Source organism: Rhinatrema bivittatum, chromosome 4 (genome assembly GCF_901001135.1).
Source record: "Rhinatrema bivittatum chromosome 4, aRhiBiv1.1, whole genome shotgun sequence".
Taxonomy (NCBI): domain Eukaryota; kingdom Metazoa; phylum Chordata; class Amphibia; order Gymnophiona; family Rhinatrematidae; genus Rhinatrema; species Rhinatrema bivittatum.
Window position 1 is genome coordinate 50,632,914 of NC_042618.1, and position 26,315 is coordinate 50,659,228.

The 26,315-nt window shown below is 43.4% G+C and overlaps 1 long non-coding RNA gene across 2 annotated transcripts; it reads right to left on the reverse strand.

Annotated features, from left to right (window-relative positions):
- Nucleotides 1-403: 403 nt before the first annotated feature.
- Nucleotides 404-26,315, reverse strand: LOC115089795. 2 transcript variants are annotated; one of them, XR_003856239.1, is made up of 4 exons: nucleotides 26,164-26,315; nucleotides 18,648-18,732; nucleotides 18,426-18,549; nucleotides 404-525 (listed from the first exon to the last, which is right to left on the reverse strand). It is a non-coding gene; the product is annotated as an uncharacterized LOC115089795 (long non-coding RNA). The 2 variants fall into 2 exon arrangements; XR_003856238.1 differs by lacking the exon at nucleotides 404-525 and having other exon boundaries at nucleotides 18,327-18,549.

A 26,315-nucleotide genomic window follows, 5' to 3' on the forward strand; every position in this document is an offset into this window, starting at 1 on the left:
TTCAGGGCTCAGGTCCATGGGCAGAGCTGGCTCTAGACCTAGTGAAGTGACACCTGCTAGGTGGAGGGGTAGGAAGTCCTCCTGGAAAACTACAGGCTGTCTTGACTTTTTGTTCCCACTGCAATTAAAGGGTGCAGTGCTCAGCTGCATGGTCAAATGAGCCTCAGCATCCCATCAGACAGAGGGCTGCCTAGACAGAGCAGGCACCCCCTTAAGTTGACCAACTTAGGATCAGCCCCGCCTAAAGCCCTCCTGAAATAATAAAACAGTCATGTGGGTCTCCTCACCCCATATACAATTACCTCCTACCTCTAAGTCCATCAGCCAGTGCCGCCTGCCCACAGCTACACAGCCAGCCAGCCACTACCACCCTCCCAGCCCGGCTAGCCAACCAGTCTCTCACCTTACTCCGCTGCTGGCTACCATCCCTGGAACAGCTGATGCCTTCTGGCTCTGCGTGGTGCTCAAATTCTCATGCGGTTTTTGAAAGGCTCCCGGCCTCCTGCTATGTAGAAAGGCCTCCTACTGTGAAAACAAAATACTCTGTTTAGCTAATGTGCCAGCACATTAAATGTTAATGCATTGGCATATGCTAAACAGGTACATAGCATGCTAATGACCTAATTAGACATTAATGTACTATGTACAAAGGCCCCTGGAGCAGAAGTTATAATAATACCTAGGTCCTTTTCAGTGCTACTAAAATTAATTATTTACCATTCAGTTATATCCAGCACTTCTCTTCCATTGCCGAGGTGCATTATATTGTATTTGCCTATACGGTCACAAACGCTCATGTATAATGGTATCTCTGAAGAATTTTTACATTGGTCCAACAAAAATAATCACAGTGTGGAAAGTATTTGGTGCTGGGTAATGCTTATGGTAGTCTAGTGTTGAGTTTCCTCTACAAAATTACACCACAAGATTTCCATATAGAAAGGAGTTCCCAGCCTCATTCAAGGCCTTCATTGTAGTCCTTGACCCAAAGAGAAAAACCTGAACACTGTATTGCCAGAAAGCCTCCCATGAGAGTGTTTAGGGTACTCTGAAGGGGCATTCCCTTGGCAGAGCTCTGCCTGTCAGGGCTGGCACTTCCATTAGGTGAGTAAGGTGGATGATTAGAATGCCAGCCCTTCGATGGTAGCATAATAGACAGCCTGAGGCCATTCAGCTAGCAGCCAAAGAGGAGGCCACCAGTAGAGCCCAGTCAGAGCCACTGGCGGAGGGTGTCCAAAGAGGAAAGGGCCAACCTCATCGAGGACGTGTGAGTGAGAGTGAAAAGGAGCATATGTTGAGGGCATGTGTGTGAGAGCATACATGTGTGTGTGTGTGTGTGTGAGTGTGAGAGAGAGAGAGAGCATGTGAGTGAGCATGTCTGTGAGTGAACGAATGTGTGTGTGTGTTTGAGTATGTGTATATGAAAAAGAGAGGAGAAAGTCTGTGCTCCTCCACTAATCCCAGAGTGACTGGAAATCAAATGTTCCCAGGAATGGAGAGTGGGCAAATTTTTTAAATCCTTATTAGTTTTAATTATTGGGTGTTAATTGATATATCTGCTGTTTGGAATTATTTTATTTGTGTTTTGAGAAAATTTAATAAAAATGTATATGAGTTTTTAGTTTTTAGATGTTCTATTCATCAGGCTGGTGAAGTATTTATTATTTTTATTAGTATGGTTTTACAATTTTGATTAATGTTTTATATTTCCTGATTTTATTATTTGATATTTTCTGAGGAATGGTGATATATCCATTTTTCCATGTTGCACTGCATAAAGAGTCTGGCTTCAGTGGCTGGTTGTGGTTTCCAGTTCAGTTTTTGTCTGCACGTTTATAGTTATAATGTATAGTAAATTTATTCTGTATTTGGTGAGGGTCTGTTTGTGTTCTGCATGTGTGACAGAGGTGAGATTCTGCTAGCATGTAGTTTCTGTGTTGGGATCTATAAGCAGCCTGGCTTGTTCTGTTTTCATAATAGGAGGTATATTGGTGTTTTAGGGCTTCATGTAATTAATATTTGCAGTGTTGTCTTTTCATAGGTAGGGTTATTACTGTTTGAGTGCTGGCAGTTAATGCTGTTTTGGTATGGGAGATTTACTATATTATAAATCTAATTCAGTTTACTCGTGGCTTTCTGGGGGTCAAGCCCACACCCAACACACATTACAATAGGCCTAATACCATTTGGGTTTCAAATGTCTTTTTTGCAGAGCAATGCAAGTAAATATAATATACATAAGAACATGCCATACTGGGTCAGACCAAGGGTCCATGAAGCCCAGCATCCTGTTTCCAACAGTGGCCAATCCAGCCCATAAGAACCTGGCAAGTACCCAAAAACTAAGTCTATTCCACGTTACCATTGCTAATTGGCAGTGGCTATTCTCTAAGGGGCGGATTTTAAAACCCCTGCGCGCGTAAATCCTTCCGCGCCATCACCCGACCCAGGGGCTGATCCGGAGGCCTCGGCCATGCCCCCGGGCCGGCGCCAACCCCCTGGACCCGCTCCGAACCACCCCCTGACCCCCCCGGACACGCCCCCTCTCGCCCCTTGTACGAAGCCCCAGGACTTGCGTGCGCCGGCAGCCTATGCAAAATAGGCGCGCCAGAGCAGGGCTTTTAAAATCCGGCCCACAATGTTTAATTGTGTGTGGGGAGGGCAGTGGTGAAGGGGCAAAAGGCTATAAGGTTTGCCTAGGGTGCCCAACACCCTTGCTCCTCAGTGCTAGCATTTTTGCTGCCCTATGTGAACAATTACTGTGCTGCCCCTCCTTCCCCCCCCCCCCCCCCCACCCCCACCGAGTCATTCAGTCTCTGTCCCAGGCCTATCAAATAAAGCTCAGCTCCCTCCTGCAATCACTGGATAGGGAAAAGTATTAGTTACACTAGGCAAACCTTACAGCCTTGCACACGCCCCACTACCCCACCCTCCCACACATTTCAATTATGCATTTATAACTAATTTTACATGACAAAGAGCATTCAAAGAACACTCATATTATATTTACATGCACTGCTGTGGTGCCAACCATAAAAATTTGCAAAACAGACACTTGGAACTCCTATGGAATTAAACATTTTGTAATGCGTGTTGAGTGTGGGTTTGGCCCTCAGAAAGCCATGAACAAACAGAATCATCATTACAATACAGTAAACCTCCCATACCAAAACAACCCTAACAACCCTCTTCTTCCTGGGGGACCGCTCGATCTGCCGCTGGGTTCCCCTAGCTCATGGGGGGACTCAGGGTCACCTCCTGATTTGCCGCTGTCCTTCGGTGCCTCTCCCTTGGCAGGAGGGCTTTTCCTGGCTGGGGCTTTCAGCTCCACTAGGCACATAGTTTGTTTAGCATTCAGTGATTCCGACCCCTTCGCAGTCTCAGCTTTTAGGGATTTTAGCTCTACTAAGCTCATGGCCAGTCACTTGTTGTTACCCAGCCTAGATAGGTCACCTTCTCTCAGCCAAAAGGCCAAGACCCAGGCAGGACCATAGAAAGAGAAGGTGTGCATACCCCATCCATCCTGCCTGGCTTTTTTTTCTGTTGTCTGAGAACTGGGTACCCAAGGGTCTGACTCCCCTTGCTAGCGTGAGAATCTGTTTCCTAGGACTGTTTTTCAGTACATCTTTCTCACGAATCCCTCTCTTATTCAGAATTCTCCAATGTAGGACTTTTCTAGTCATTCCCAAACAGTAGTCCAGGGCAATGTGACATGCAAGTTCCCCTACCTGAGTCTCCGACTCATCTATTCAATGGTCATTTAAGCACCTTCACAGTAAGGGGTCTGGCAACCTTTTCAATCTCTTTCTGTGGTTCCTGGGCTGGCGACTCGTGTTACATAGCTGCATTGTCCTCTCTTATTTTTTCACTCTGCAGTTCTCTTAAATGGTAGCATGCTCTTTAACCTCCGTCTCCCTTGGGAGGAAGGGTTTCACTATTCATACCCTCATTCATAATATTCCTTCACCGTGGATTGCAGCAACACTAAAACTACACACTCCGTCCTGAACTCTACACTCCTCCAGTCAGTGCCTTCTAGACACTCCCGCTCCTCAGGCAGTCCATCTTGCAGAGACTAGAGAACGTGCTTTCTCCATTGCAGCCCTAGTTTTTATGCAACTCCCTCCCAAAAGAAATAAGAACAGCAGCAGAACCAAAGTTTTTTCTGGAAAACTCTTAAAGCCCATTTATTTCAAAAGGCATTTTCCATCTGAGCACTATAAAGTCGTCTATACTGACAAGAGTTGGGTCTATCCTGCTGTCCATGTCTGTGATTTTGTTTGGGTTTTTTTGTCATTGATCATCGATTCTTATGTAATTTTATGATGTGTTTTCTTGTAACCCATCCTGAAAGTAGGATGCGTGGGTAATAAATATTTTAAAATAAATAAATAACTAAAAAGACAGGTTTTATTCCCAGGGGATTACACGTTCCTAAATTTTAAGGGGGCAATTTTCAGTGGGTGAGAGATCCGCAGCTCTTCAAATTAATTTTCAAAAAGAAACTCCCCAGCTGGTTTCCCTCTGAAAATGAGCATCTGCAAGGCCCCCCAAGTACAAATGGACCCTTGGGCTTTGCACCCAGTTCAGCTGCAGGCTGAGCCCCCGCGGAGAATTGGAAATCAAATCCCGATGCTTCCTTTCCCTCCTCTAGCTGTCTTGAGAAACTTGACGAAAAGATTTAGCCTCTGGGTGGGGGAGGAGATTTTCAGCCCCAGGGATTTTCCCAAGTAAGCTCCATTTGAACATTGCCCTCTAAGACATCAACTCCCTCCTTATGCAGCAAATATGAATGATTTTGTGGGCAGGGTACAGTTCAGTATGAGAATCTTAACATTTACATTACAGCCTCACATTTTGGACCCAGTTTGTCAAAAGGCTTTCTCCCATTCTGTGATTATGGGAAAACTCCTTGATAAATATGGCCCTTTGCCCCATGGTGAGAAATACGGCAAGCACTCACTATGTTATTCTACAAAAGAATTCATCTACAAACAGGAAAGCAAGCAGAAAAGCTGCTGGTGAGGCAGAAACTCGATTAACATCCTTTGCAACTAAATCAGCGCCCAGTGCAGGCTTCACATCTCCTCCATCTGGATCTCCCAGCTATTCATCTGAAAATGTCTTGGAGCTGCTAATGGACGGAATCAGTTTCTGTAGCTTGTATGAAACGAAAAGCAGACAACAAAGATACTAGATAAGTCGCCAAAGCAATCTAGGAACTGTGAGTGAGGGTTTTTTTTTTTTAGAAAAGGTGAGGGTGAAAACTCCAAGACACAGTGAGGAGGGTCTGCATTCTGTCTGCCTCAGCCAGTATAGGGCTTAGAGGAAATCAGAAAGCTGCCTTAGCCTTATTGACTTCCTCTCTGTTAGAACTGTGGACCAGATGCATTTGAAAGCAAATGAAAAGGACAATTAGAACTGCTTCGATGAATTGGAAAGATACATGCAGAGTAGCATCAAAATCAATGAAAGCCAAGGTGGTTTTCCACATAGAATGATTGATTCTAAGCGGAACAAAGCAGAGATCAGGACATCTGGTTTCAGAAAAATTTTCTAATGTCTTAGCCCACAATCAAGAGTTTATAAAAACTGGAGCATCTAGTGAAATGCTGTGACCTGCAGTGCAGTCACGGATACGCATTTATCAAAGCTACAGCATAGGAAGTAACAAAGAAGACGCGTCAGTGGGAGGCAGTCACAAGAAAGAGTTTGTTTGGATACATTTAGATAATGAATTTACTGCTTCCTGTGTGGTTGCCTGTTGCAAATGTCAATTCATGAAGGTTGCAATGAAAGAACGAGGCAATCTTAGTATGACATGGAATTCTGAAATGCAACCTTCTTAGCTGGCCGATGGTTAATCCTAGTCGAAAAATCACAGTACCTATAACATTCATGTGTCCCATCATATAAATCAAACTCTTCAAAGCCCGTCATCTCAGAAATCAAATGTAAAAAGCACAAAGATCAGTTGTGTAACAGACATGCGAACCCAGTAGGTTGTAGCATTAACTGGCCATGTGCACTCCTCCAGCAGCTGAATTCCCTCAGCCTACCTCCCCCCTATGGCTCATTCGCAGAGTGTGTAATCCTAGAAACAGAGAAGGCAATAGCAAAATCCTGAGGAGAAACTCCACAGACCCACGGATGCAAAGCACCCCAAGTTCATTTTCAAAGGGAAACTCCTTTGCCTCCATGGAGTTTCCTGCTGAAAATCTGCAGCAAGCAGGGAACACAAGAAGTTTGGGAGCTACATGCTTTGCACCTGATGTAAAATACACATGCGAAAGTTTGCTCGGAGATTTCAAAATAAACTCGTTGCACCCACTCTCATTCCCCTGATCCAACTGGCTCCTTTTGTCACCTACTTTTACCCGCACTAAAGGGGGACAATTTTCAAAGAGACTTCTGGCATTTACCTGCATAAAACATTTTGAATATTGCCCCTATAACGCACGCTATGGACTGTGGCCTTAATGCTTCCATAATGACCAGCTACTGTAATTATATATATAAGGGGCTGATGCAGTAAAACGCACGCTCAAAACGGGTGCTAATATTTAGTGCCTGTTTTCTTAACATGCGCGCAGCCACATTCCCTGGCCTCCCAAGCAGTATTTAAATGAGAGGCGGCATTAAAAAGGACACGCTGAGGGAGAATTGTGCAGCCAACGTGCTCAATAGTTTATTGCATTGGGTGCCCAATTGCAACGGGAGCTCAGTGTGAGCGTCTGTTTTGATCCCAATTCTTTTTTTGTTAGTCTGCTGAGGTTGCTGAAGTGGATTATGTTAGGTGTCCCTTGCAACAGACTTCTAAATCGTGTGGCCACAAAGAAAAGTGGGTTTCTTCTGATCAAGTCAAAATATACATTTATTTTTCTTCACCAAAAGTGGTAAATTAGAGTGTTACAATGACATTTATCGTTTTCACAGAAGACCAGACTTTTTTTTTTTTTCTCATGAGCCCTTGGCTGCGACTTGATTTTACTCCACCTCCGGGTCTGGACTTAAATTTCCAGTATTAAAAAGTGTGCACTGGGTGCCCAGCGCTTTCCTGCTTTTAGGAGTAATAGCCAATGGAAGTTACATATGATGGGTGCTATAGGTTCCACATTTCCAGGGCACGCTAATCTCCTTACTGCATCGGGTGCTAGTCTAGCACGTCCAAAACTCGTGCCCAACCGTGAGTAAACCCTTGCATTAGTCTGGGCACACTTTATTGCATCGGCCCCTAAAAGAGGCGTATTAAGGGGGGGCGAGGGGGACGGTCTGCCCCGGGTGACAACAGGCGGAGGGGTGCCATTGCCCTCAGCAGGAAGGTCCTGCGGTGGCACAGAGCAGTGATGTGCTGGCGGGGTTTCCACTCCCCGCCAGCAAAAGCAAGCTATGGAAGAAGAGGCCAGCGACAGAAGAAGAGTCCTAGCAGTGCCACTGGCATTTCTTGGAGCCAGCAGCAGAAGAAGAGACCCTGCCATGCAGCCAGCAGCTGAAGAAGTGAGAGACTGACCCTGTGAGAGTAAGTGCCAGTGTATGAGAGGGGAGTGTGTGTGTGTGTGTGTGTGTGAGAGGGTGTATGTGTATGAGGGTATATGAGGGTATGTGTGGGTGTGTGTGTGTGAGAGAGAGGGTGTATGTGTATGAGGGTATGTATGTGTGTGTGTGTGTGTGAGAGGGTGTATGTGTATGAGGGTATATGAGGGTATGTATGTGTGTGTGTGTATATATATGAGAGGTGAGTGTATAGAAGAGTGAGTTTGTGTGTGTGCCTGTGTATATATATGAGATGGTGCCTGTGTGCAGGGGTGAGAGAGGAAGCGCGTGTGTGTATGAGAGAGCAACGGAGGAAAAGTATGTGTGTCTCTTTCACACACAAACATACTCAAGCTTCCTCTGTCTCTCACCAAGCGTGTATGTGTGTGAGAGACAGAGGGAGCATATTTTGTTTGTGTCTCTGTGTGTGTGTGCCCCCAGTTCACAACAATCTCAGGGTAACAGGTATGGAGAGTGGGGGATTTTTAAAATCCTTATTAGTTTTAATTACTGGATGTTATTTAATGTCTGCTGTTTTGAAATAGTTTATTGATGTTTAGGACATTTTTAAAAATGTGTACAGGAGCTTTTAATTATTGAATATTCTTCTGTTCATCAACTGTTTTGAAATGTATATTTTTAGTATAGTTTTATTATTCTGATCGATTTATATTTCTTGATTGTATTGTTTTGAGGAATAGTGATTTTCTGCTTTTCCATTGTTGCACTGCATACAGCATCTGGTTTGTGGTTTCCAGTTCAGTTTTTGTCTGCCTGTGTGCATGTGTGTGTTTTAGCATGTGAGAGAGACACAGAGGAAGCGTGTGTGTGTGTGTGTGTGTGAGAGAGAGAGATGGAGGAAGTATGTCTGTGTATAAGAAAGACACAGAGGCAGTGTGTATGTGAGAGAGGTACAGAGAAAGTGTGTGTGTCTCTCACACACAAGAAATCACCATGCTCTGTCAAACCAAGGGTCCAACAAGCCCAGCATCCTGTTTCCAACAGAGGCCAAACCAGGCCACAAGAACCTGGCAATTACCCAAACACTAAGAAGATCCATGCTACTGATGCAATTAATAGCAGTGGCTATTCCCTCTGTCTCTCACCAAGCACGTTGTTTGTAATAACAACTCTGATTGTTTGCAAATAAACAACTCTGACCAAGTCTTAAATCACACAATAATATATTTATTATACTGAGTATAAGCAATGGTATACGCAGGAAGCAAAGGTATACTTACAACAATGTACATAGCACATCTATGGTCTGGAACATTTGCTTAATTTTTTCTTTTTGCAAACTCTTTTTATATACATTTTCAGTAAGCTAATTGATAACTACTATTTACTCCAAACCACAAGATTTCAGTTAACCTTGCTGCAAATACAGCTGTTCTTTGTTCCTGTTTGATCTTATCTTACTTCATATGTACAAACTTTCTTCACAGATACCCTTTCTCATATCTGTTATCTTCACAGATACCCTTTCTCAGACCTGTCATCTTCTTATCTTATGCTCATCCTGTGACTTCACTTGTTGACGTTTCACCTGGATTCTGCTAATGTGTGTTTTGCTTTGCAAAACTAGGCCATAGTTCATATGTTGCTTTGCAGAACTAGGCCATAGTTCACCATAGCTTCTTCTTCTTTCTTCAGAGCCTTAATTCATTTTGAGGCCTCTGGTATTTTTTCCTTCAGGATATTCTACAATCCTCCCTTGAGCCAGATTGACTCTGGCTCACATTAGGTGTCTTCATTCTTCACACAGGGGAACAGCATAGAGACTAGGGTTTTCTTCTTTGTATCTGTGGACACCTCCCTAGGACCTCCCTTTTTTAACTGCTCTCACTTTCCGTTTCCCAGCTATCATCTGTACTGATTGTGGTTTGGACCATTCTAGTAGTTCTCAAGTTTATATTACTATACGCTATCATATTGGTTACTGGTTTTGGTGTTAGCATCTTTGGTCGACAATATTGTAATACTGAACAAATACATGGAATACAAAAACATAACATTATGCCTAAAACTAGTAATCCAAGAAAAACCCCTACTATCCCCTTCAAATGACTAGATAAGTTAGAAAACCAGGAGGTTATGGAATCCCACCAAGTTACTGAGATTCCTCCCTCAAAATCGCTAACTTGAAGTCTAGCCAGTTCTTGTATCTTTTGCATTGCGTTGTAAACTATATAAGAGCGATTAACCACTACTGTACAACATTCAGAGCTATTAAGTACCGTACACAATCCGCCTTGGGCAGCCAATATATAGTCCAGACCATGTCGATTATATGTAGAAACCGTAGTTAATTCATCTACCGTGTCTTGAAGGGCTTTAAGGGCGATCTCTAATTCATGCGTGACTACATGGAGAACAGATTGTAGTCGCCGAATGGCCATTCCCAATTCAGCTGCAACTGCAGGTTGGGCAAATGGTAACCATGAGGTATAGCTTAATGCATCTAATCTAGTTTTAGTTAAAGGGTAGGTGGAGTTAATATAATCCAATGAGAGTTGGATTGCTTGATCCTCAGGGACAGCTGAGGGAACACTCCTTCGGGAGCGGGTATGCATAGGGTGATTTAATGGAATAATTCGAGAAAAATAGTTAAATGTAACTAACACACAAAATTCATAGTATGTAGGGAGTTTGAGGAAAACTATTCCATCACACAACCAATAATGTCCAACATAAAGATTTGCAAAGTTTTGTATTACGGTATCATTGCTATTGTCATAAGGGCCATAAACAAAAGGAGATTTATATTTTCCTAATACACTACAAGGAACCAAAGATAAGTCATTTTCAGATGAACAGTTATTGTCTGCTATGTTGAAGAGGTCACACAGACGTGGACAGACAGTGTATGTGGAATTGAAAGTGCGTATATATTGGGTGTCGGTGGCTACATGTACAATCTTAGACAGATTTGCTATACATGGGAGGCAACCTGGTGGAGGAGATGCAGTAATATGTGAAATGTGCAATTACAGCTTATTACAATGTCAGTGAAAGGGGTGCTGGGTAAGATGGTTCCCTTACGAATAATCCATGTTGTATTGTATGTGGAGTAAGTATAGTTGCAAGGAATAGGGTTCGGGGAAGTAACATTACTAAGGCAAAGAAAACCATTTTTTGGTAAATCAGCTGTAAGTGGGGGAGGTTTGGCATTACCCAAATATTGTGTCCATGTTTGTCCTGCTAATGGATCTATGGTCATATTGTGTGGTCCATTATCTTTAAATCCTAAAATATGGTGTAATGGAACTGGAAAGGAAATGGCTGGGACATGTGAATGGGCTTTTTGATGTGGAGTACAGACGATACAATCAGTAACATCTGCTGGAAGAGTCTTTACTAATTCTTGTATTGTCTGTACCCACAAATTTGTTAAACCTGAAACAGGGGCCTGTTGGAGAGGGAAAGAAATAACAAGTGGCCATGTATACGTTAGTACATATAAACAGGTTAGTAAACATAACATTTTCATTTCCTTCAGTCGTCAGTCTATTTCAGAGAGAAAAGATAATGCAACAGTCCAATTATAGTATCGGATTAAATGTCCGTATATCCGACAAATGTACCCAAGTGGAATGTTCAGATAGTTTAGCAGCAGTATGGCTGAGGTCTGTGATAGTGAAAGGTCCAACGTATATCGGATCCTTCCAAGTCTTGTGGGTGTAATTCTTTCGTAGTACTTGATCACCTACTGAAAAGGAAGCGCAAAAAGATTGTTTAGGAACCTTTTTCGATTCAGTCTGTATTAGATCTGCTGCCATGGCTACTAGGGGCTGAACTTTTTTCCAATACTCTACTTGAGTATCAGTTTGTCTTATTCTCACCGGATTCATAATCCGTCCTGTCTGTAATTGAAATGGAGTAATCTCATGGATTGTACCTGGCGTATTCCGTATATTCATTAAGGCCAATGGTAATACATCCAACCAGGTATATAATTTGTTTGTTTTGTTTTTATTTAATGCTGCTAGCAATACCCTCAATTTGGTTTTCAATATTCCGTTATATCGTTCTACCAAACCATTCGAGGTTGGCTTATAGACTGACACACGTCGATGGATAATATTACAGATCTCTTGTAATTCATTCATAATTTGATTATTAAAGTGTGTCCCATTATCAGATACAATTTTGATTGGACATCCATGGGCTGGTAAAATTCTATGTAAAAAGGTATCAATAACTACATGAGCTGTTTCTTTTGTACATGGGAAAGCTTCTATCCAATGTGAAAAGCTATCCACCCATACCAATACATACCGTTTTCCTTTAACTGCTTCAATCATATCAGTGTAATCAATGTGCCATTCCAAACCTGGTCCCTGGGGGATAGGCAAGTTCCCAGGACTCACAGCTGGGCCTCGACGAGCTATATGAGTAGAACAGACTAAACAGTTATGAATTATCTGTACAGCTAAAGCATAAAGATTCTGGTTCCAATGGTTACTTTGTATGCCTGCTAATAGTGCAGTGGCAGACAGATGCATGGTTGCATGCCATGCCAAGAAGTATCGCAACACTTCTGATGTTGTCAGACATTTTTTTCCATTAGGGTGGAGCCATTCTTTCCCTTTTTTATAACATCCAATTGTCACCCATTTCTGTAATTCCTCACCACTAGGTTGTTCATGGAGTATGTCAAGTGGCATGGGATATGGAGTATGCATTAATTCTGAGCTAAACCGTGTTTGCATAGTCATTAGTTTCACGGTAAGCACTTCTGTAGCAGCTTTATCTGCTAAGTCATTTCCTTGTGCCTCAAAACTCATGTGTCCAGTATGTGCTGGCGTCCATACTATAGCAGTTTTAGAACCAACCCCTTCCCTTTTCGATAATAAATTCAGTATTTGTTTCCAGTTGTTGATATGTTGTAAGGGCTGACCCGTGGCAGTAATCATTCCCCTTCTTTTCCATTTCAATAAATGGTATTGTAGAGAACTAACTACATATGAACTATCAGTATAGATTGTGCAGTGTTCTTTTATTCCTGAAGATTTCAAAGCTGCTATTACAGCAAGGAGTTCAGCTTCTTGTGCTGTTACACCTTTCTCTGTTTGATACTGTATTTTGGTAATAATATCTAAACTGGGTGTAACACTTAATGCTGCAAACGCTGCTTGCTGGTCTTTCTGTGCCCCATCTGTAAACCATATTAGTCCCTTGTCAAGGGGATCAAACTGGGTCAGTAAAAGGTCCGGGATGTCTTTTCTTTCAATTTGTCTCTGTACATTACTAGGAAAAAAACAATCTAGTAACTTATTCTGAGCTTTCGTGAGAGGTGCTGTTACTATATCTTGGCCAGTCAATATTGTTTGATATTTACCAAATCTGGTTGCTGTCAATGCAGCCTGACTAGTCGTTAGCAAATGATGTATTGAATGAGCACAGTGTAAAATTAACGAGCTATATGGCATCATAGCTCGCCATTTACCAATAGCGGCGACAATAGCAGTTAATAACTTTGGAATTTCAGGTAGAGCCATTTCCACTGGACTATAGGATCCAGATAGAAATGCCACTGCTTGTTTCGGTGTATCTTCTTGATTTACAAAAGCAGCCCATGTGTTTCCCATGTCTCGGACCCATATATGCACTTTCAGCCTGGGGTCTACAGTACCTAAGGGTTCAGCCTGTAGTAAAGTCTGTAATACATCTTGTATTACCATTTCGTCATCTTCAGTCAATTTTATTTGCGCATAAGACCCAGTACCAGCCGGTACCTGTAAATGCCTCAGTAGAGGAGAAATGCGCGCTGAATAACTTGGTATCCATTGTCGACAGTAATTAAAAGTTCCCAATAAACCTCGTAATTGCTTTAAATTCTGGGGAAACTCCTGTTTCTGTAGTTCTAACAATAGGTCCTTTGTTATGTGTTTAGTAGCTGAAGATATTATTTGACCTAGAAAATTTACTTGAGTCTTAGCTAATACACATTTTTGTTGATTACATTTATATCCTGCCTCACCAAGCCTTTGTAATAATTTAAATGTCCATTCACAACATTCTATTTTAGTTTCAGCAGAAAGCAATATGTCATCAACATATGTAAATAAAGATACTGATTTAGGTAAAATACTTCTGAACTGCTCTAGATCCTTGTTCAATTGTTTTGAAAATACAGTCGGGCTATCTGTAAAACCTTGGGGCATCCGTGCCCATCGATAAGCTTTTGTGCCTAATACAAAAGATGTTAGATCACGAGAAGCAGTATGTAGAGGAATTGCAAAGAATGCATTAGATAAATCAATGACAGAGTTGAACTTATATATGGGCTGTGTTTGTAATAATGTCAGAGGATTAGCACAAACTGGATATTGTGGAATCACTATATCATTCAATGCACGTAAATCATGAACAATTCTGACATCATTTTCTCCTTTTGGCACAGGGAACAAAGGAGTATTATAGGGTGACTGTGATTCTTCAATAATACCATGTTTTAACAATCTAGCAATATGTTTCATAGTAGGTTCCATTAATTTTTCTTTTACTGGATAAGGGCTCACATTTGGTCCCAGCTCAAATGGTACTGTTTTAATTCGATAAGCTGGAGCTGTTTTTGCCCTACCATAAGGAGACTCTTCAGTGCTCCACAAATCTAAAGGTAGTTGATCCCATTTCCATTCATCTGGGATTTCATTCTCCTCCTCACTTCCTATTGAAGTGAGTAAGGAAAGGAGGCTCTTAGATGCTGGGATTTTAAAGGTGAGAGTTAATCCAAATTGAGTAAGTAGGTCTCGTCCTAGTAAATTTACAGGGCAATGTTCAGCAATTAAGAATTTAACTGAAGCTTCTCTTTTACCTTGTGTAGTGTTAATTACTACTGGGGTTAATTCAGTTAAATGTTTTTTACTGGGCTTGCCATCAAAGCCAATAGTGGTGTTTGTTTCAATGGATCTTTTTACAGCGCTTGGTTTAACACAAATAACAGATGATGTAGCGCCTGTATCAATCAAAAATTGCATTGGAACCTGCTGAGGACCTACTAATAGTTGAATAAACGGCTCTGAATTCTGTAAAAACACAGTATCACCCTGCATTATTCCCTTATTCCCCGAAGTCTGTCAATAATTACCTTGGCCCCACACAGGGAATTGTGAGGGCTGTTGGCCAGCCTGTAACTGATCTGGTGCAGATAACGGTGGGGGTGTCTGCAATGTTTGGTTAAGCGGCGGCGGTGTCTGTAATGTTTGTTGTGTGTGATCAGGGACTCCTGATCGCCTGCATTCAGTTGCATAGTGTCCAAATGACTGGCAATTCCAGCACTGCACATGAGCTCTTCTATCAGGGGACGGTCTATTCATTATCCCCTGTGCAAAACCTCTTCCTCCCCTTCCCCTTCTCATCCCTCGACCTCGGGGGATATAGGAGGGATATGCTCCCTGATATATTCCTGCATACGGGGTACGCGGAGGACCCTGTATCACATAACAATCCTGTATATCACTGCCTTGTAGGTTTACTGTATCCTGATTTCTTTGTGTTTTCATATTCTTTTTCTCTTCTAAGTCCGCTATCTGTAATGTCATTAATTTGCTAGCCATTTTCTGTTGCTCTTTATTAGAAGTTCTTATCATTTTGCAATGCACTGAGGCGAAATGCATTAAAGTGTTTCTCACCTCTGGCCATGTTTTTGTTGAAAGTGCCACAACATTATTCAAATTAGTCTGCATATTTGCAGGCAAAGTAGCATAGAATAAATGTAAAAATACAGGGATGTTTGGCTGTATATCAGCATCCTGCCCGGTTTGTGCCTTATACATGTCCATACATTTTGTCAAGTGCATTGCAAAATCAGTTAAGCCATCCCACTTGGCTGCAGTGATAGCTGTAAAATCTATGCTTGTAGGATACAGGACATTTAAAGCATTTACCAAATCTATCCTATCTTGGCCTTGGAAAGGAATTCCGTCAGCAATATGGGTGATAAGTCTCGGACGTGCGCTTACTGCTGAGAGTTGTGGTAAACTAATGCCGCAAGCTGCACATAGCGCCTTAAAATCCCCTATGGCTAAATGTGTTCCGGCCGTATTAGTATCTATTGCCTCGAGCCAGAGCCTTGCTCCTTTATGTATACTAGGCAATTTTTGTATAATCGTACTAATATCTACTGGTGTATATGGTTTATAAGCTGCAATGGGTGGCTGTTGCCCATTATCTCTTAGGAAGATAGGAAATTCTTTCAATTCCACATTATCTTTCTTGTTTCTTACTCCCTTAAAGGGTGGCGAGTTTAAATCTTGTATACATTTTAACCATATGTCTAGACCTTTCTGAATATATTCCCAATCTTCTGACTCCGTACAATATTTGCCGATTAATTCCCTTATTTCTGCAAGCTGTGCTTCATTTACTGGCCCTTCTGGGTGGCAAGGAATGTTTATATTTGCATTGCTTAATCCTGTCTTAACAGTGGTCCACCATGGAGCCCCATATGAACCTTCCTCATTCGTTTTAATCCTTTCTTTAATCATCTCTGGTGTCAAGGATGACCCTTGAGCCGTTTCTGTTGACCGACTCTGTGGGGTTTCTGATAACACATTAACCCGTAATTGCTGACAGTCCTTGCCATCGGCAGGTGTCAGGTGCACTAATCCCTTAATTTTAAAGTTATCTGTTCCAGGGAAAAGCTCAGCAGCTTCCCGTTCAAATTTAGCTGCTTGTTCTAAGTCCGGATATAAGGGTTTAGGCTTTTGTACAGGACCTTTCAACGGACCATAGCCTGCTGGTATAGGCATTAAAATTTCGTGATCACTGTCTTCCAGCAGGGGACATGTAGTCACATATGGGGGCGGATTTAGGGATTTTGATCCTATCTCACCTATAACCTTATTTTTCTTTTTTATTTCTTTATCAGCTGTATATAAGTCACCTGTCACTGAAAATAAATTCCACACATGCAGGTGTTTCTTTAAACTATTTTTCTTTTTATTATCTTGTAGGAATGTTAACAATGGCAATAAATAACTAAGTTTCAAAGATCCTTCCATGGGCCAGGAAAGAAAGGAATCTTTAGCAGAGTATTTACCCCATTTGTCATTTGTTTTCTTAATAAGGTCTTTCTCAAATGGAAATAAATTAATTACATGCTGGACAGCCGTACATGTATCATCACTGTTAACATATAATGTACGTACCGTGTTAGGCTTTCCTAATTGTCCTTCTGGGACCCTTTTAGGGGTTGGGTGTGTGTTAACCATTTTAAACTGTCGTTTACTTAGTCTACGCACATATAACTGTATATAGTAACCAAAACAAAATAAGAACACAAAATATATACACGCTAATATCAACCCACACAGTAAATACAAGAAAAACAACAATTGCTGCAGCGTTAAAACCTCAGGCGCCTTTTCTCAAAACTATCACCACGATTTACACAGGACTCCTGGCTTTAATTACCGATCACTCCTGGACCAGTTGATCAAGCTGGGCCCTAGGGGATCACACCAGGAGAACGTAAATCTTCTACTCTTCCCAAGAAATAATCAGAGCTGCTTCCACAAACATGTGACGAATGCCCGCATTCTCCACCAATTGTTTGTAATAACAACTCTGATTGTTTGCAAATAAACAACTCTGACCAAGTCTTAAATCACACAATAATATATTTATTATACTGAGTATAAGCAATGGTATACGCAGGAAGCAAAGGTATACTTACAACAATGTACATAGCACATCTATGGTCTGGAACATTTGCTTAATTTTTTCTTTTTGCAAACTCTTTTTATATACATTTTCAGTAAGCTAATTGATAACTACTATTTACTCCAAACCACAAGATTTCAGTTAACCTTGCTGCAAATACAGCTGTTCTTTGTTCCTGTTTGATCTTATCTTACTTCATATGTACAAACTTTCTTCACAGATACCCTTTCTCATATCTGTTATCTTCACAGATACCCTTTCTCAGACCTGTCATCTTCTTATCTTATGCTCATCCTGTGACTTCACTTGTTGACGTTTCACCTGGATTCTGCTAATGTGTGTTTTGCTTTGCAAAACTAGGCCATAGTTCATATGTTGCTTTGCAGAACTAGGCCATAGTTCACCATAGCTTCTTCTTCTTTCTTCAGAGCCTTAATTCATTTTGAGGCCTCTGGTATTTTTTCCTTCAGGATATTCTACAACGTTTATTTGTGTGTGTGTGTGTATGTATGTGTGAGAGTGTGTGTGTGAGTGAGTGTGTGCATGCGTGTCCCCAGTCTATAACAATCTTAGGATGACAGATATGGAGAGCAGGAGATTTTTAAAATCCTTATTCATTTTGATTATTGGATATTATTTGATGTGTCTGCTGTTTTCAAATATTTTATCGATGTTTAGGAAATTTTAAAATTATATATATTGGGGGGAGGGGTTGCCAAAGCAATATCCATCCCAGGAGCCAAATTCTTTAAGAACGCCTCTGCTCTTAAGACTTTTGTCAAACTCAGACCTGACCTTCTCCCTTTTTAAACCCCCCCAAAACCCCATGGGTGTACAGAAATGTAAATCATCTTCTTATTCAGCCTTTTAAAATGGATTTTATGAACAGAAAGATGTGAACTATTCACATGGCCTTCCATAATTTACATCACTCCTTAGAATTACAGGACTGCTTTGTGAACGTATATTTTTCTCTCTCACAGATCAATGCTCTTGTTCTTCTTGGAGATATTTGCCAACTGTTTTATAATTTCACTATTATCTGAAGCCAGGACTTCAATGACCTTTCTAGACTTTAATTAAAGTTTTTTTTTTTCATTTTAAACCATCTTCATCAAATTCATCCTTCCACACAAAGTCTCATATGATGATTTTTCTTTTTTTTTATCATTCTAACTGCTGAGGGATATATAGCAGACAAAAAAAAAGTTATTAATTACTTTTTATACGATTAGCCTGATGAATTAATCTCTCCGTGCAAAATGTAGCTCCAAGTCAGAGATCCCAGTCTTCCTTTCATTTTGTCTCGTCTGTTACTTTCCAGCTTCCCATTAGAAAACGCAGCTTTGCAACAAAAAGGAAACACATGCATCATTAAGCTCTCAAGGCTCCCACTTGACAAAGAAGTGACTTTTCTCCACGAAAGCAGCATTTAGACACACCTGTCAAGACAAATTGATTTCGGTAGCCTTGAAAGAGAGCAGCGGGCTGAAATTCACCCCATCGCTGACATAAGTGGAGATTCTCCTTCAAAATAACAGAAAATCAAACAGTTACTTTGGCAATCCCTAAAGGCTACCAGGCCGCATACAGTTTCCGTCAAATAATACGCACCTATGATAGATTCACTTTCAAAGGGAGAGTGCACATACAAATTCCTCTTGAAAATGAGCCCTGCTAATTTGTGCATGGAAATATTCTGAAAACGTTACACGCCTGCTTTTGAAACTGTAAAAGCCTATAAGTGTGAACTCCTCCCCATGTCCAATTCCAGGAACGCCTCAGCTCGCTGCGGGTAAAACTACGCACGCACAGGCTAGGCAGGTCATGTGTCAGTTTATCCGCCCTATAACAGGCCATTTCCAAGGGTAAAGCACTGTTTTTCCCTTGGACAAGACCTTCAAAATAATCATGCACACATGAACTAGGGAGTCAGATTCTTGCAGATTATACAGATCCTGAATACTAGGGGTGGTAAATGGAAACTTCTGATAGCAGGTCACATTCTCTCATACGGCAAATCATACACATGTTTCCCCCTAGAAACTGATAAAATACACAGGCATCATTTTGTTATTCAGAATTGGTTTCAAAATGGCTTCAATGCAGTCCAATTCTGATATTCTGAAATGCAAAAAAAAGCTTGCAATCAAAATTCTCCATACTCTTCTCGTCTTGCTTAAGAGCTCTGCATGGAATAAAGTGTGGCTTCTTCATTGCTGGTTACGATTATCTAAAACTGATAAAAAGATTAAATACTTACTAATGTAAACATAATCTTCTATCTTGATGAGGACCGGCGTGTGAAAGGCCACACCCTCCAACTCAATGTGGCAAAATACATGGCCGCCATCCAGTCTTTACATCAAGAGGATATTCAAAGCAGTCCTGGCAATGGCTGACCACTGAAACATTACATTACAAGTACAACTGAGAGTAAAGGTTTAGGTGCCCCTGGTTAAATTGTATGTTTCAGTGAATCTCGAGTCTCCTTTCCATTTGTTCCATCCCTTCTGTCATGTCTGCTTTGTTACAGTTTGTACCACCGTCCGCAAACGAGCCTACTCCTGAAAATGTTGTTAATGAAGTTATTGAACAGGATCAGTCCCAGTACCAACCCTCCCCCTGGGGTACCCCGCTGTGCGACCCATAACTCCATTTCCCGCCCTTTTTTGTCCCCTGCTGCTCAACCGGTTCCTCACCCAGTTTTACTTCTGAGGGAATTCTGCACAGTACTCAGGTAAGAATTTGTGCACAGTTTTCATAATTTGCACAAAATCTGACTGCAAGTCATTGGGTGGCTTTGTCTATCAGCCTACATGGACAGAGGAAGAAGGCATCAGCAAATACCACATGGGCAGGAGGCAGGCGTCAGTGTTAGCCCACGTGACCCAGGAGGCAGGCAGCGTCTATAATACGGGAGTCAGGCCTTAGGATGTGGGAAACATTTAAGAGGCCAGTCTTGAGAAGAAAGGGAGAAGGAGAAGGGTTCAAGGCCTAGGGGATGAAGAGGGCAGGGAGCAAATATGAGTGTGGAGGAAGTTCAGCCCAGGGATAGAATGCATTGAGAGGCAGGGCCGGTGCGAGCTTTTTGGCTGCCCTGTGCGAAAAATTACTGTGCTCCCTCCCCCCAATTCATTCAGTGTCTGTCCCAGGTCCATCAAATAAAGCCCAGCTCCGACCTGCAATCTATATTTTTAAAAACTGACACACACACACACACACACACCCCTCCCAGAACCCATGGATAGGGAAGAGTATTAGCTACCTTAGGCAAACCTTGCAGCCTTGCACACATCCCCCCCCCCCCCCCCCGCACACATCTTTTACAGACACACAATTAAATTATGCATTTATAACAAATTTTACATGAAAAAGAACATCCAGCCTTCTGTGGCAAAAATATCACTTACAACATGCATATTATATTTACATGCACTAATGTGATGCCAACCAGAAAACTCTACAAAAAAAGACACTTGGAGCTAATTGGACTTTTTGTAATGTGTGCTGGGTGTTAGCTTGACCCTCAGAAAGCCATGAAAAAAACAGAATTACCATTAAAATATAGTAAACTTTCCAAACCAAAACAACCTTAGCAATCTATGAAAAGGAAACACTGCACATATTGCACCAGGCCCTATAACACCAATAAAACTCTTATTAGGAAACCAGGCTGCTATAGATCCCTACACAGAAATTACATGCCAGCAAAATATCTCACCTCGGTCACATATGCAGAACAGAGAGAGACCCTGACCAAATCCATAATATATCGGGCTTGGTGGTGTGTCCGTCAGTGCTCGCGCATGTTCCGCAGCCCGCCGATAGATGGCGCTATAATATATTGGGCTTGGTAGTGTGTCCGTCAGTGCTCGCGCATGTTCCCCAGCCTGCCGATAGATGGCGCTATATTGGGCTTGGTAGTTTGTCCGTCAGTGCTCGCGCATGTTCCCCAGCCCGCCGATAGATGGCGCAGGCAGCTCCCTGGCCGCCTTGGAGGCTCAAACACGACAGAGGTACAAAGGACAGCGGCCATCGCGGGACAGGCAGAATATAGCAGAGGAGACTCTGGCATGCTGCGAACATAGCGCGTCCCACAGCCCATTCGCGGCGAAGATGAACGCCTGGCGTGCCGTTCACGGCAAAAAGGGAAGGCCCTCGTGTGCCGCGATTGGCATGCCCGGGCTTTTATCTTCACCGCGAATGGCACACCAGGCCTTCATCTTCACCGCGAACGGCACGGGTCCCGTGGCATGCCGGTGAGACAGAATGTGTGTCGGGGAGGGGATGGTGAGAGAGAGCAGGATGGTGTGAGAGAGAGCATGGGGGGGGGGATGCCGGTGAGAGAGAATATGTGTGTGTGAGAGAGGGGGGGTGACAGAGAGCATGGTTAGTGAGAGGGGGGTGGGGAGGGTGTGAGAGAGAGCATGGGAGGTAAGAGAGGGTGGGTGGGAGGGATGCTTGACTGTGGGTTTCAGAGAGAGGGAGCCTATATGAGGGGAGGGGGATGCCGGTGAGAGAGAATGTGTGTGTGAGAGAGGAAAAGGGGTGTAGGGGAGTGCAAGAGACAGCTTGGTTGGTAAGAGGGGGAGTGCGGGGGATGTTTATAGAAGACGATATCTGCCAATAAAAAGGCTCGCCACTCGGGCATAGAACAGGTACAGTTGCTAGTACAGAATAAAGAGATCAAAGTATAAACAGAAACGTGCTGAGAAGAACTGAACTGGAACCCACAACAAGCCAGACTCTGCATGCGGAGCAACAATGGAAAAACAGAAACATTACCATTCTTCATAAAAACATTAAATAATAAAATCAAGAAATATAAAACATCATAATAGTAAAGTTATATTCATAAAAAGACTATTTCAAACAGTTAATGAATAGAATATCGAAAATTTCCCAAACACCAAAAAAATTTCAAAGATCTGATGAATAAAAAATCCAATAAAAAATGTTCTATTCTCCCACCAAAAATATTTCAAAAGAGCAGAATAACCAAATTACACCCAATAATTAAAGCTAATAAGGATGTAAAAATCTGCTCTCCATACCTGCAATCTGATTTCCAGTCTCCCTGAGATTGTCGAGGATTGGGGGATGTAGGGCTGCACAAATGTTATCTTCTCACCCACACACATTGTTGCGACCGTCGCTGCCCGACGTCTCCACTACGCCCACCTTACCTCTTTGGCGACTCCCTCTTTGCCTGTTGGAAGTTTGGCTGCCGCGGCTTCATCTTACCGTTCCCTTCCAGCGTCCCCGGACCGGCTGGACACTGCACTCCGCCATGTTTCCCAGCAGCCTAAGGGCGCGCACGCGCGGCGTGACCCCGACTCAAGTGCCAGCAGTGGCGCGAACCTCAGGGGCGTCCCCCTGAGGTGATGTCATCCTCACCGGATATTTAAGGTCTCTGAATTCGCTAACTAATCGAGTTAGCAAGGGTTTTCCTCCAGGTATCGGCGGATGGGATTCGCTCTCCGCATACCTTGCTACTCTGCCTCCTCCGACTTACCAGGGGTACCCGCTCCTCGGGAGCCTCGCTCTCTCTTTTGCTTTTCAGATCGCAGTCTGGAACCGGTACTTGCTCCTCGAGGGCCCACATTCCCGGACTTACTACTGAATGCCACTTCTGCCAGGAAGTCATCGCTGCCTACAACACCAGTGAGTTACCATCTCTCTCTCAGAGTGTTCAGTGGAACCAGGGACTCGCTCCTCAAGGGCCTACTCATTCCAGCTCCTGGGCTGCTGCTAAGAGACTATTGTGTGAGTGTTACCATCAAGGTTCTGTTCCTGAACTCTGCATACCCTGACTATTCACTATCTTCAGTTTCTCTACAGCTCAGTTATCCAGGATCGCTGTTCCAATATCTGAGGGACTACAGCCCAGCCGGGCACTTCCAGCTCACTACTGCCACCTCTGGTGATTCAATATACTGTTTAATAACAGAACTAGTGGGTGTCTGTCTCCATACTCTGAGCCTGACCAGTGGTCCCTCTCAGGATCTTCCCCCGGGGACGTGGTCATCTGCCACCGGCCCAAGGATCCACCCACAACTACCTCGAACACTAACACACATGCACAATAACACATTCATTCTCTCACACACTCCCTTTCTCCAACATACACAGGCTGCCTCTCCCTCACCCTCACAGATACATTATATGTGTGTGTGTGCGCATGCCTGTGAGAGCCTGTATGTGACACATAGGCTCTCACAGACACAAAACATACACAAACACACAAGGTCTCACACAATTCACAGGCACACAGGTTCTCACACAGACACAAACAGAAGATCTCACACACACATAGACTCTTACACAGTCATAGACACAGGCTCTCACACAGACACAAACACAGGCTCTCACTCATTCAGACATGGATACAAGCTCACACACAACATGGTCTCCTGTTCTCTTCAGGTCATGGCGGGATGAGCTCCACCACGGCCCCCAAGGGCCTGCTGCTATCTCAGGATGTCCAGCCCACCGATCTTCCCACTTGGGGGGAGCAGAAGCTGTGTGCGGGCACTTTGCCAGCCACAACTTTTGGCGCTTTTAATGGCGGCAGCAATGGATATGACACCCTTTATTCTCCTATTTTATGGCACTGTGTCAGAGCTGATGCAAGAATTTTTCTTCTTATATATTTTGTATTTTGCTGTGGTCATTCTGTTTTTATCATGTTAAGGATTTTATGGCTGTAATTGACTGAAATCCGCCCTGAACGTTACTTGGCCTGAGAAAGTGCAGAATGTACATTTTTAATAAATTCAGATTCCAGAAACTGACACAGAAATTGAGGAGTCGGTGCTCAGGGTGATTACGTAAGAAATAAAGCCCCAAGCCTATCCTCCCCAGTCTCTCTTGCTATTCCACCACTCTTCCAGCAGCCCATTCCCACCAGTCTTTCCCTCTCTCATCACCCCCACTGATCTCTCCTCCAGCCCATCCCCATTCGTCTCTCTCTCTCTCCCCAGCACATTCCCTCCAGGCTCTGTCTTCCAGCACTCCCCACCTCCCAGTTCAGATCCACTATCCTCTCTCTCTCTCTCTCTTCCCCAGGCTCTGGCGCACCTTATTCCTGCTGCTGGCCCTTCCGCGCACAGCTTCCACTCCCTCCCCTCCCCAAGCAAGAAGACCGGTGGGCTGTACGGCAGCAGGAGAGGCCGCGGGGCCGCTGGCGGAGCCTAACCAGCTGGTGGCCCATGGCCTTGCCGGCTGCCGCCTCCCCGGGTGTGCTGCTCCGTGCAAATGCATGGAATGCACACCCGGTTGCGCCGGGCCTGTTGAAAGGTTTGGGCCAAGGCAGGGGCAGGGAGTGGTAAAAGAATATGGAGAGGGGGTCAGGCCAAGCTGGGGTGGTCGGGGAGAGAGAGAGACAGAGCTTGGTCAGCTTTGGGGAAGAGGGAGACAGTGCAGAAGGGGTTAGGGTCTAGGATTGAGAAAGCAGAGGGGGTCAGCCTGGAATGGAGCATAAAGAGGGTCAGGCTCTGGAGAGGGGGTGGAGCAAATGAAAGAGGTCAGGGGCGGGGAAAAATAATGGAAAGCAGTGGATTTTAGGCCTGACAGGAAAGAGTGAGAAGAGAGGGTGCAGGAGATAGACTTATGATCTACACTCACAGTGTGCCAGAGGGAATATACACAAAATATTAGCAATTCTGCATCTTTGATTATTATTTTTCTGTATTGCATTTTAAATTAATTACTTAAAGACTGCGATTTACACTACATTATCCTGACAAATATAAATTATGCAGCATTTCAAAAAATATTGTACATGCTGTCGTGTCCCCCCCCCCCCCCCCCCGAAGAACAAATTTACAACTTTCTGACCAGCCCGGAGCCTCCTTGCCAGCCAGTAAAGGGGTAAATCAATCTCCGGATGATTAATCACGGCAGACAGGGACTTAGAAACAAATCTAGCCACACCGATACAAGACTCAAAGCAAGAGAGGATATTGCCAGGAAATTGCTCGTCATAGGTCATAAGGTTCTTTGATCAGGGCCTAATGAGAAGAAAGAGATTTGAAAGGTGTTTACTGATGGAAGAGCGCAAGGAGAATATTACTCTACAAGATGATGCATCGTTTCAGACTTTAAAGGGCACGGCTTTCTCCTTTGGTGGGGGGGGGGGGGAGGCTTATTCCTGAAGTGGAATATACTTTTTGTTTCTTCTCACGTCACAGGGGGGGGGGGCCTTGACATCTTTATCTCTTCCACCTACTGGAGCAGTCTCATGCCCGGTGCTGTGAGGCTTTCAAAGCCGCTCTGACTGCACTGAATTTAAAGTACTAAGATATGCAGATACCCGTGACATTGATTTATGTAAACCCCTGCTTGATTCTTATTAAAGGTACAGCCGATCGTGTATCTTCCGATCTGTCTAAATAGTTTAGACAGATCGGAAGATACGGTTCAACTACTTTTTAATTTTAAGCTATCTATAGTTCTGTCCATAGAAAGCAAATATCCTTTTTCTTTTGCCTAAATCCCGCCAATTTTATATGAAGCGGAGCTGCGGTACCGTCACGGATTTTTAATTTGTTGAGCTTTAAAGTCAGATTAGCGACGGAGGGCCCGAACCTTTAGGACGTCTGGCCCCAAAGAGAACTAAAGCGATCAGATGTGGGAGGCGGTCAGCAGGCGGGGAGTACTGGTCAGACATGTTCTGCTGCTGCTGCACAGTACCAGCCAGATGCACTCGTCCCTTCTCCTGGAGGCGGCCTGCAGAAAGCAGGCGGGAAGAGGGACTGCTGAAGGAGCAGCGCAATTATTCTCTTCCGTGTGGTGCGCTCTCCAGTTCCCCCCATGTCTGTTAAAAAACAAACCTGTAACAGATATTTCTGGATTTGGGAAGAAGAGCAAGCTGCAGGATTCGGACTAATCGGCTAACGACCCCCTCCCCCCCCCCCACTGGAGAATTCAGCTTTCCAGGAAGCGGTCACTTACAGGATGAAGGCAGGAGGCGAAAGCTCTGAGAGAGACTGTTCGCATAACTCATAAGCAACTGATCATCGCTGCAAGAAGAACCTGAACCCTTTCATGTTATATGGTTAAGTCACTGTTATCCAAACCGAGGGCCTGATTCACTAAGGTTTTTC